The following is an 11,165-nucleotide window of genomic DNA, read 5'->3' on the forward strand; positions in this document are numbered from 1 at the left end:
ACCCCCACCTACACAGCAACCCAAGCCACGGCAGTCAGATTCTTAATGCACTGCCCCACAGCAGAAACTCCAGAGGATATTTTTGGCCCTATCTAGTCTTATTGTTTTATTTATGTTTTGCTGCTTTTTTAGATTTTGCATTTGAATACTGACTTTAACTGATTTCATTCTTTTCTAATTTGACCTTAAAATATGTAAGGACTTGAATTCACTCTTCTCTCCCTGCCGCACTGAATATACCCGTGTGGCAGGTACTTATCATTTGGCTCTTAGCTGAGTGATCCTTTCCTACAGATTTGATTTCTTCCCTTATTCAGGGAGTCTAAAGAAAACCGTTTTTAATCTCATAGTGGTTTTATTCACTGCATTTTTTCTCTTATGACTTTCACTTGGGGGTCAAAGTATGAGCTTAACATTAAACTCTCAGGAAACTTAGGCTTTTTGTGGCCAAGTACATAAACATATCTATAATGTTCCACAGGTTCTTGAAAAAAAAGCTGCCTATTTTTTTTGTAGGATGGGTAGCCTTCTGATAGCTATTTATTAAATCAAAATTAACTACAATTTTGAGAGTTCCATACATTGATTCATATATTTCCAGCTGCCCTGGGAAAGATGCAGGTGGATGCATTAGACAGTTCCACGGGTACTGCGGTATTTTAAACAAAGTGTGCTCGTTCTATGAGCTCCTTCATTGCCAGTTTCCTGCTTTGGGTATCATATTCTCGTTATAAAATTGTTAATACTGGGGCGAACGGTACACAGGAACTTTCTGTCTACTTATCTGCAATCCTATAAACCCGTAATTATTTCAAAACAGAGAGTCAAAGGAAAACAAAAAAGAAAACATCAACGAATCTCTGTGCGTCTTTCCACCCACTTTGCTGTCATCTATTGCGATGCTATGTGGTCACATCGCCCAGCACATAAAGGGTCATGGAAATTAATCTATGGGTTGTATGCTTGGTTATTAAAAAAGGGATCTTTTTGCTTCACTGAAAGTCTTTTACCTTCAATTTTACACTGTCTGTCTGAGGTGGACGTGGTCACCCCAACGTGCTCACTTTTCCCCCCTTTTTCCTTCTCGAGTGCGAGCATCTGTGCATGCTCACACACCTGATAAGTTGTCTTTGACCAGTCTTACATTTGTAAACATTATTTAATATTGCTTTTCGTGCCTCTTGTACACAGTGACTAACTGTCACAGGTTATTAATTCCCCGTTTCAGTCCGTTCATTTTTACTGTGATGTCTTACCTTTCTTTAGCTCGCCTATTTCATTTGGTTGGTTAAGAATTACAAAGTCACAGACGCTTTCTCCCTCGAAGCGCTGTAATATTAGTAGGCCAACGCTTTCTGAGGTATATTTTGGGGGAGACATGTAAGCTACCTTCCTTTTTCTTCTTTTGAGGGAAGCGGTTTTTGTCCTTGATGATGCAGGATGTTGTTTGGGTTTGTTTTTCCCCTTCGTCCTCTGATGAAACGTTTCTCTTTGCAGCCAGGCTGCACTGGGGCCATTTTCACTACTTTTGCAGGGTATTCAGTTAACCTTTCCCACTGAAGACTAAAATCTTGTTGAGAAAACAAATGGGGCATTTTTCACAGGTTCTCTCCTGGTTCATGCTGGAACTCTCCCCATGGAGACACAGGAAGAAGAGGAGGGCTATTTGCCCTGACTCCTCCAACTAGTTATGTTCTTTTAAAGGGCCCAGGCTCGTGTTTGGTCCTGCTTCTGTCCACTGACCTTCAGGGCAACAGAGGTGAAGCCACATTTATCCATATTTAGGGCTGAAATGGCCTCTGAGTCCCTGGTGAACGCTGTCAGGGCCAAAGGAAGGGAGAAAAGAAATGTCATCTGTTCTCTGGGATTTGGTTTGTCAAATGAAAAGCCGGATGGCTCGTCCACTGGGAGGAGGTGAGGACTGGACGCAGAAGTGGCTGAGACCTGAAGTAACCGTGCGGGCCTGCACCTGCCGCTGGAGGGGGTCAGCGGCGCTCCAGGCCCGGACCGACCCTGACCTTGCCCTCGGCACCTGTGAAGGCCGCTGCTCCAGCGCTGGGGCAGGATGGGGACTCAGGATGTGCCCTCGGTCACCGCGGGGCACCCACCCTCGCTCGGATCCTGGCGGCTGAGCCGCCGGTGTCCAGATGGTCCCTCTGCGTCCTTCCCAGGCCAAACTTGGCTTCACTGGCTCCTGACCTGACGGCCCTTTCGTCCGTGAAGATTCTCCCGCATTGTGTCTTAGAGAAGGGGCGGATTTTTTGGTATGTGAACGGCGACGTGTTCTTGTTCCGTTCCTGATGCTGCTTCTCCTCTGGGCTCCTGTTTCTGCTGTTGTCTCAGCGGGGATCCGGGAGGGTCCGGGAGGAAGGAAGCCTTGCATTCACCGACCGCACACACCAGGACCCATCTTTAACGTTCCCACTTTTCATGGTATCTAGTTGGCCTGGGATCGTTTTTCATTTCCTCAAGGTAAGAAAAATCATGGGCTCTCTTCACCAGATGGGCCGGAGGGAGATGGCCTGAAAGATGACGGGCAGACGGCGTTTCCTCGCGGGCCCTTTGTGACGCCCCCTCACACACGCACATGTGCTTCCTGCTGGACGCTTCGGTGTCCCGGGCCCTGGCCGCAGCCCCAGGGCTTTCCTGCCCACTGCAAGTGCCCACCCCAAACCACCTGCCCTGCTTCACCCCTCAAACCCCAGCAGCTGTAAGGCGATCCCAGCACATCCAAGAGGGGAGACCCGGCAGCCTGGGTCCGCGCTCATCTGCCGCCGCCCCCATCCATCCTTTCCCACCGGTTTGTTCCCCTTCTCCCTGGGCTTTAAAAACATGAAACAGAGGCCTTCTGTGCTCCCCAAAACGACACTGTTAGGTAAGAGGAGGGAGGGAATAGGGCACAAAAAAGAGAAAGCTCGAGGGAGACGGAGTTGATTCGCCTAATTATACTTTTTAAATTCCCCTAATTGCTCTGTTTAATTATTGATGTGGAAAGTGTTTCCTTTTAGGGAGCTGAGTAATCAAGAGCCCCCAGGACCAAGGAGACAGACGGCACCTGCTTTGGGCTTGGTAATTGGGGCCTGATGGGTGCCCTCGGGGGGCAGGGCTGCGGGAGGGGAGCGCAGAGCCCTGCCCACCGTGTGCCCACGCAGAGCCCCACCCCCGCCCCCTGCCCGGCTTCTAGGAAGAGTGACAGATAAACAGGAAAGCAAACAGACGCTCTGATGCCACTGACTCCCGCTCTGCCATTGATTTCCCCTCCTACAAACAGACATTGGCTCGCAGATGCCCAACTATGGCCACAGCTGATCTGTCTTGGTGGGTTCAGCTCCCCTTCATTATCCGTAATTGTTTGGGGACTTCCCATCACAAAGCCTAATACTTAAAGTGTCAATACAGCTTTTCTGTGTGTAATTGAGCCACCGGACCGAGTGCAGCTATCACTCATAATGCCCCCATTTTCTTTCCACCCACAGCGGCGCCCTTGGCCCCCAGAAAAAGGCAGTGGCTCCCAGGGTGGCCGGAGACATGGACACTCGCCTGCCATGGGAATGACGGGGTCGAAGTGGGGATGGTTGGAGTGATCGGGTAGGGTCTGACTTGGGGTTCAACTCGGTAGGGGCCCCACAATGAAGGAGGTCTGAAGTCGGCACCTCCGTCTCTTTGCTGATAGAATGTATTGTCTCCAGTGTGTGATGTGTGAAGTGCCTTCCAGCTCTGAGTGTATGGGCAAGAGGAGAAACTCTAACTGGCAAGAAGAGATGGAAGACATAGAGGTGAGCTCTGTGGTCCCCTTCCCGGAAGGGCTTGCAGCCTGGCTGCGTGATGTGTGGCTGGCTGACAGGTGCCAGCTGCTAGAGCCCTTGGGGGCCATCTCACAGAGTCAAGCACAGACTCTGCCCCTGGTGGCAGAGGACCAGGGGGTGACACAGAGGCTTAGCCCCACCTGCCCAGGTTGGGACTCCTCTGAGGAGGGACCTTTGCGCTGCGTCTCCTGTGGGGCTGGCAGAGACTCAGGTCTGCACTGGGTCTGCCCAACACAGCTTCCTTCCTTTTCCCTCCACCCTTGAGACATCTTTTATACTCAGGATCTTCTTCCTGGAGGCCCCAGGGGGTGACAGGGACATAGCTGTAACCAAAATGGCATATAACTCAGGGAGAAAGCAAAGGCATGAGGGAAGTGACATGGGATGTCCCCTTTCAAGAAGGAGATGGGGGTTACAAGGCAGAAAAGAAGAAAGCAAGCACTTGGAGCAGAGGGGCAGAGCCATGCACAGAGGCACAACCACGCAAAGATGCAGGATGGGGGAGCCCGGCAGCGGCGGCGGCGGCGGCGTGTGGGATGGAGAACTCGCATATGCAGCTGGGAGGGCAGGAGGGTGGGCTGGAAAGACAAAGCCGGAAAATACAGATCCAAGATACACAGCGGTCACAGCTGCCCTGTATATAGTCTTCTCAGCATGTAGGCTTGGCTTTAGGGAAAGGGTAGCCCTGAGAGAATATTAGCTCCCCAAAGCAGGAAAATATGGAACATTCCATAGCACAGTGCTTTTGACAGCTCTCAAAAAAGATATTTTACTTCTAGGTAGGTGGTTTCCTTGAATGAAAAGCACCTGCTCTTTGTTAGGGAGAAAATGAATGGCTTGTTCCATGTTACAGCAAAATCAGTCACAGCATAATGCCGATTGATCATGTGCAATTCAGTCTCAAGGCCTACATTTTCAGGAAAAAAATTGGCAGTTAATATGCCTACCCCATCTACTTCTTCAGGAGAGAACATAAAAAAGGGGGCCTGCCCACCAGGTCCCAAAATTACCTCTTTGAGGCCGTCATTGACTTCTAACAAGGAAGCTGTTGGATATGCTAACAAACTTGTCATTTTACAATTCACAATTCGCTTTAATCCAAAAAAACCCAAGCAACGCCCCCCCCCCCCAAAAAAAAACAGCATCTCCCGGACTGGGTGACAAGGCATACACTGTCACGTGAGAGATGCCGTACATGACAAATCTTCAGTACGTGTCGCAGTGACCCTTAGAGACACAAGTCTTAAAAGTCTGCACTAAGAAAAACCATGTTCCATTCAAATTTGACCACAAAAATCCTCCGGCCTTCACGACACCCGCAGATACTAAAGACAGCACGTGACAGGGACTACGTTTTGCGGGCTGACTCGAGGATTTCAAAAGCATTTCACAGCCACATGTGACAGCAGCCATCAACAAAATCGCTTTCACCAAATTCCGTCTTTCAGTCTTGACCTCGGTCCTCTGGACTCAAGGGCAAAGTTAAAGGGTTCGGTTCCCGGGGTGGTACGTGGATGGTCCTTCCAAAGGGTCGTGCTGCAGAGAGGCCCGTGCACGGCGGGCCAAGGAACAGTACACTCACTGCTTCTGCGGCAGAACGAAAAGCTCCCAGCTGGAAGCACGCATTGAAAATATAAAGGAGAAGTGCGGGGCCTGCAGTCTGCCGAGTTGCCAAGATAGCCGTTTATGGAACGAACTTCCTAGTCTACAAAATTAAGGAATTTTGTATAGAGCTGTCTTCATGCTTGCCACTAAGTGCAATATTCCTATGTTTTTGTCTGAAGTTGCAAGTGATGTGACAGAAACTGCACATTATTAAAACGATGATGCAAATCTGTCCCACTCAGCAAGGGAAAACTCAGGCCGAGGAGCTATGCATTCAAACAAGGCTGAATGCAACCTGAGAGACTCCTTGGAAATATGGTAGGGAAACCCTACTGAGTGGGGGGGGGGGGGTCTAACAGGTGGGCTCTGGACACCTACCCTCCCCCATTCCTCATCAGTACAGAAGTTATTATATAGTAAGAGTTGGCAAGAGGTTTGGGGGTTTTATGAAACATGAATCCTAGGAGTACAAACGTCTGAAACCTAAACTGGAATCTATCCATCCAGCTACACGCCCATCGGAAGGTAAATCTGTCATCAGGAAAAGGGGCGTAACCAGGGGCTTGGTGGCCGGGAAAGAAATGCCCTCCTTCTCATGGCTCTGAATAGATGCGACATAAAATTCCCAAGAGACACGCAAATGCACCTAAAATGCAGTTCTTTTCAGCTTTGAAAATAAGCGGAAGCGGCCAGCCCTGATGTCTCCCGTCACTCTAAGTGTAACGGATGGTCCCGAACGATGGGTCCAAAAAGGATGGTTTCAAGAGTCAGGAGTGATAACAAGACAGTTCACATACACTGTCTCTGCCATCTGCACATTTCCAGACGGCACAACTCAGCGCAGAGAGATGAAACAACCAGCCGTGGTCACGCGGGGATAAGGAGTGTCAGGACTTGAACCCAAGACGGGCAGTGCTGTTACGACGACAGTGGGTCCAATTACCTCACTTTTAAAAACCACAATGTAACCTAATCTGTTCAGAGAAAATAGATCATTCTCGATGGAACTTGAGGGAAACTGCTACCAACCAAACCTTAAATGCTGCTTCAAAAAGCTCACACCCCTAAAACACGGCTTTCTCAGCTTCACCCTCCCGAGGGCCACAGGCGGTCCCAGGTGAGCGGAAACGGCTTTAACATCTCGGTTTTGTAAATGCGACGCTTCCTTTTGTTTGTGTCCCCCGCTGGGACGAGGCAGGCATTTCCTCTCTCCTGCCCGATGCTCTTACAGAATTAACTGGAGCTCTTCTCCCCCCACACCCATCCTCAGAGGAGGGCCAGGAGCCTGTGCTCACTCCACCCAGGAATGGACCCCCCGACGCCCCGTCCTGAGGAACCACATCAGGGCCTGTTTCCATTTGGTCGGGTCCAGCAGCTGCTCTCAGGTCACCTGCATGTCACCCATGAGAGGCCATTTGTGCCCAAGCCTGGATGTCTTGACAAATTCAGGCAGCCACTTAAGAGAGGGAAGCGTAAAAAGACGGCTGTGGGACGTGATCCCGGCTTCCCTACCTAACGAATTCAAGGCGAAGGCGCGAAGCGTGGATGGACTTTGTTCAGAGTGGCCGACGCCGTAGACGTGCTCGTGGGCGAGATCCAGAATCCAGGGTTGCATTTTCACTTTCCAACCAATTTTGGTCACAGGGGCACTACTCAGCCATCAGCTGGCCTGGAGCGTGACTTTCCCTCTCATCAGGACAGGAGCTGGCACATGGCGGCTCCATGCCTGGGGGCGGGGCGAGGGTGCTGATCCCACCCGCACCCCGACATCTGAGAGAGAAAAATGAAGCAGGTTTTGTCCCCTTTAAAGTGCTTCAGGCGAGAGACCGCCTTGGATGTTATAAACTTGGACAGGAAAAGTGTCCATCCTCCGCCCCCACCCCCACTCCCTTCCAAGCACCTTTGTTTGAACGAGTCTCAAAAACATGTAAATCTTGGCCCAGACTAAGCAAATCACCTTAAAAAGGAAGGTTAGAGAACTGTTTATTATTGGAAATGTCTCCCCCTAGACCTTATTTTTGATAAATTGGCTTCAGCTTCATTACTTCATGATATATCTCCCTTGACATTTAATTATACTTACTCCAAACACATTAAGCGAATCCGTCTGAACAGCTTCTTATTAATATGCAAATTTCTCCTTTGAAAACCCATGAATCTGTGAAAAATCTCTTTAGGCTCCCATTAAACCCACTCAGGAAGTTGTATGCCTCCCACAGACACTCGCTTCATTCACCGACTCAATGATTCAGCATTTCCTAATTGTCCCACTTCACCATTCTGGCCGCATCAAGGCGGGGGGAGGGCAGGGAACCAAATGGGATTCAGAAGCTGAACACTTAAAAGATGAATGATCTGAAGGCCAGGCTTGAATTAGCGGCTGTAATTAGAGTTGAAAATCAAGCCTCTTTGCAAACACAAGCCGCCTGATGAGTTGAAACAGCCCAGTCTGTGGCCGGCCGAGGAGCCCCAGGTGACCAGGCGTGACTTCTCTGGCAGTGGCTCTCAAGGCTGGCATGGGGGCCGCTGAAGGTGGTCTCCCCACCCCCGTGTTCTCTCATACTCGCTGTCGCAAGCGACCTGGTTGTCCTGGAAGGGGCTGTGGGGGAGGTACCCGTATCTGGGACTCTCCTGGTTTCCAAAGGAAGGAGACAAGACCCGGGGGGACCCCTGGGAAGGTCAGGCTTCCAGTTGGCCGATGCATGCTCCTGAGGTATCAGGGCTCTGAAGGAAGTTCCAGAAGAAGAAGCAGCACAATTCCCAAGGTCAAGACGTGACGGCTGGACTCCAGGAGCGAACTGAGGACTTGACATTGAGGAGACAGAGGCAAGAGGGTGGGGACGGGAGCCTTCCAGGAGAACCCGGAGCCTGAGGGGTCAGAAGGGAAGTGGGACAAAGCAGAGACGGAGGGGTTTTTTTCCCAGAAGGGCATCTGAAGATCCAGAGAATTAAGGAAAGCTTGGCTCTCTGCTGACAGGATGCTCAAGACGGGGATGGCCGTCCTCTCGCATCACCCCCCGGTGCACGTGTGGAATCTGGGATGTGCGGGCAGCAGGGAACTGTCACCAAGCAGCCCGCCGGAGGCAGGTTCTGGCGGCTTTGAGTATTTCCAAGAAATACGTGCATCTAGTAAGCCATGGGGTGACATGCTGCTTTGACCCATGATGAAAATGGAGGCGATGTAACAGGGTATTTTCAGGGATGTCTTCGTAGCTGTGCCAACTTGAGTCTTTGTGTCTATAAATGGCTTGATGGCCGCTTTGCCGTGCTGCTGAGAGAGAATTTAATGACGATGTGTTTAAGGTACTTGGAACGAGCAAGAGCCACGCTCACTGCTGTCAGTAAACCCTCCTTGAGCGTGGGCGACATTCTGTTGCGCTTTGCATCGCTCACCTGAACAGGTGGGCTCTCAACACACAGTCTATTCTTGGCATTCCAGGTGTTCGGGTGCTACAAAGTCCTGCAAACACTGAATTAGCAAATATGGAAACGTGCTCTTAGGGAAAACGCAGGGTTAGGTTTCTGTGAGTCTCTGGTCACAACGTTTTCACCAATCACCTTGTTTTATGCGTGTTTCTGTTTATTTTTATTTATTTATTTTGCTTTTTAGGGCCGCACCCATAGTATATGGAGGTTCCCAGGCTAGGGTCCAGTCAGAGCTGTAGCCGCTGGCCTGCAATGCAGGATCCGAGCCTGTCTGCGACCTACACCATAGCTCACGGCAACACCGGATCCTTAACCCACAGAGCGAGGCCAGGGATGGAACCCATATCCTCGTGGATACTAGTCAGATTCGTTCCCACTGCGCCACAACTCCACGTGTGTTTCTGTTTAAGGTCACCTCATTCAAAATATCCTAATGGTTCATTAGCATTGAGCCAACCACCCTGCCACTCCAGTCTGAACAAAGCTCACCCAAACAGCACTTCGCTGCCTTCCTGTACTGGGGACCGCGAGGCAGCCCTTGAGCACCACGCCCAGGAGCCACTTTAAACAGCCTGATCACCGACGAAGAGCACAAAAACTTGAAAAGCCGTGGACCCCCAAGAACGCCTGTCCCAGCATGAGCTCAAACAGGAGGGCAGAGGTGACTTTTCGTGGTCGCCGGTGGGATCACGGGGTGACTCAAGGTTTTTGTGCTCTGTGCGTGTCCGAGAGTGAGCCCGAAAGCACTGCGAGTAAGAACTGGGGAGTGACAGACTTCCCTTGGGGCACAGTGGGTTCAGGGACCGGCAATGTCACTGCAGCAGCTGGGGTCTCTGCTGTGGCACAGGCTCGATCCCTGGCCCGGGAACTTCCATATGCTGCAGGCGTGGCCAAAAAGAGGGGCAAAGACTAAGCTGTGATGCCACTGAATGGACTTGGGTTTTGTTTATAGATACAAGAAAATATGTGCTTCCTTTTTTAACTGAGCTCCCAAAAGGGCCCAGAGGCCTCTCTGCACAGATGCATGGTTTGAAGAACGGGATGAGGAAAGAGCCTTTGGACTTAAGGTTTGAACTTCATAATAGAGAGAAGATCCTACCTGATTAAGAAGTTATCACTGACCCCACCAATGTCCCTTCCCCCCGCCCCCCGCTAAGGTGAAAGCCGCCACCCACAGATCACACCCAATAGGTTTAAGGCTGGAAGGCGAACCCTCCAGATGAGAAGCTTCTTGTCTCAAAGTCACAGAGTCAGGGTGGGCTTTGTGGGCATCAGACCTGCCAGCTCACAGGGTCTGTGCTCAGAAGGGCTCCGCCTCCATCCAGTGCTCTCCTGTGGCACCCAAACGTTCTCAACAGTTTTTAAGAAGGACCCCACCATTGTCGCGTTTCATTGCACCCCACGAATGAGGAGGCTGGTCCTGCGTGGAGCTCATTACTAAATGACAAAGGACCCAAGGGCTGCAGGACTTTGCATCCCAAGAACCCACCCATCCACCCATCCACCCAGGACAGGCAGGCCGTGAGCCCTTCCTTGCAGACTGGAATCTCAGCTCAACTCTGCTGCGCATTTATTTATTTATTTTCTCTCTTAGGGCCGCACCAGCTACACATGGAGGTTCCCAGGCTAGGGATCAAATCGGAGCCACAGCTGCCAGTCTGCGCCACAGCAACATGGGAACTGAGCTTTGTCTACGACCTACACCACAGCTCATGGCTATGCTAGATCCTTCACCCACTGAGCGAGGCTAGGGATCGAACCTGCAACCTCATGGTTCCTAGTCGGATTCATTTCTGCTGTGCCATGATAGGAACTCCCATGCCTGGTTTATCTTTACTAAAGGAATGAGCTCGCAGACAGGCAGGCTGGGAACAGCGTCACTTCCTGGAGAAACAGCGTGGCCTGGGCTCCCGTGGCCGCATCAGGTGGCATGTTTTATGCATACGTATTTTTACAAAGCAGCTAGAGAAATAAGGCGGCCTTCTATCACCTCGGAACACAGACGGACTCTCGGCGGGGCGGGCTGCCCTGCCGTCCCCTCCAGCCCTCCTCAGGCTCCCGGAGCCGGCCCCTCCCCTCCCCTCCCTTGGCCTGAGTCAATCGACGTGCAACTCATTATTTTCTTTTCTCTCTGCCCCTCTCCTGTTCTGTCCTCCCAATCCTGAGTGGTTTGAGAAAAATTAATGCCTGTGTCTCTGGCAAACAGATTGCACCTATAATTCAGCTTTAAAACAAGCATCACAACGGTGACCAAACCTTGGGTAGAAGGTTCATCTTTCACATGAGGAATTGAATCCTTCCCTGCAACTTTTTTTCAGGTATTAAAGA

The 11,165-nt window shown here is 50.8% G+C and overlaps 1 protein-coding gene and 1 long non-coding RNA gene across 3 annotated transcripts in view; one reads left to right on the top strand and one right to left on the bottom strand.

Annotated features, from left to right (window-relative positions):
- LOC146398415 (uncharacterized) overlaps positions 1-11,165 on the top strand; it is a 314,462-nt gene that overhangs the window by 298,421 nt on the left and 4,876 nt on the right. Inside the window, exons 5-7 of the long non-coding RNA XR_014821921.1 lie at positions 3,009-3,069; positions 3,185-3,318; positions 3,674-3,776. This is a non-coding gene — a long non-coding RNA (uncharacterized LOC146398415). The remainder of the gene's footprint in view (positions 1-3,008; positions 3,070-3,184; positions 3,319-3,673; positions 3,777-11,165) is intronic.
- Positions 1-11,165, bottom strand: part of HS3ST3A1 (heparan sulfate-glucosamine 3-sulfotransferase 3A1) — a 192,583-nt gene that overhangs the window by 44,722 nt on the left and 136,696 nt on the right. The gene's annotated exons all lie outside the window — the stretch shown is intronic.

This window comes from Sus scrofa, chromosome 12, assembly GCF_054392235.1.
Source record: "Sus scrofa isolate SSC_HxYL_T2T_F1_AM1 chromosome 12, Sscrofa_HxYL_maternal_Yorkshire_Landrace_v2.0, whole genome shotgun sequence".
NCBI classification, from domain to species: Eukaryota; Metazoa; Chordata; class Mammalia; order Artiodactyla; family Suidae; genus Sus; species Sus scrofa.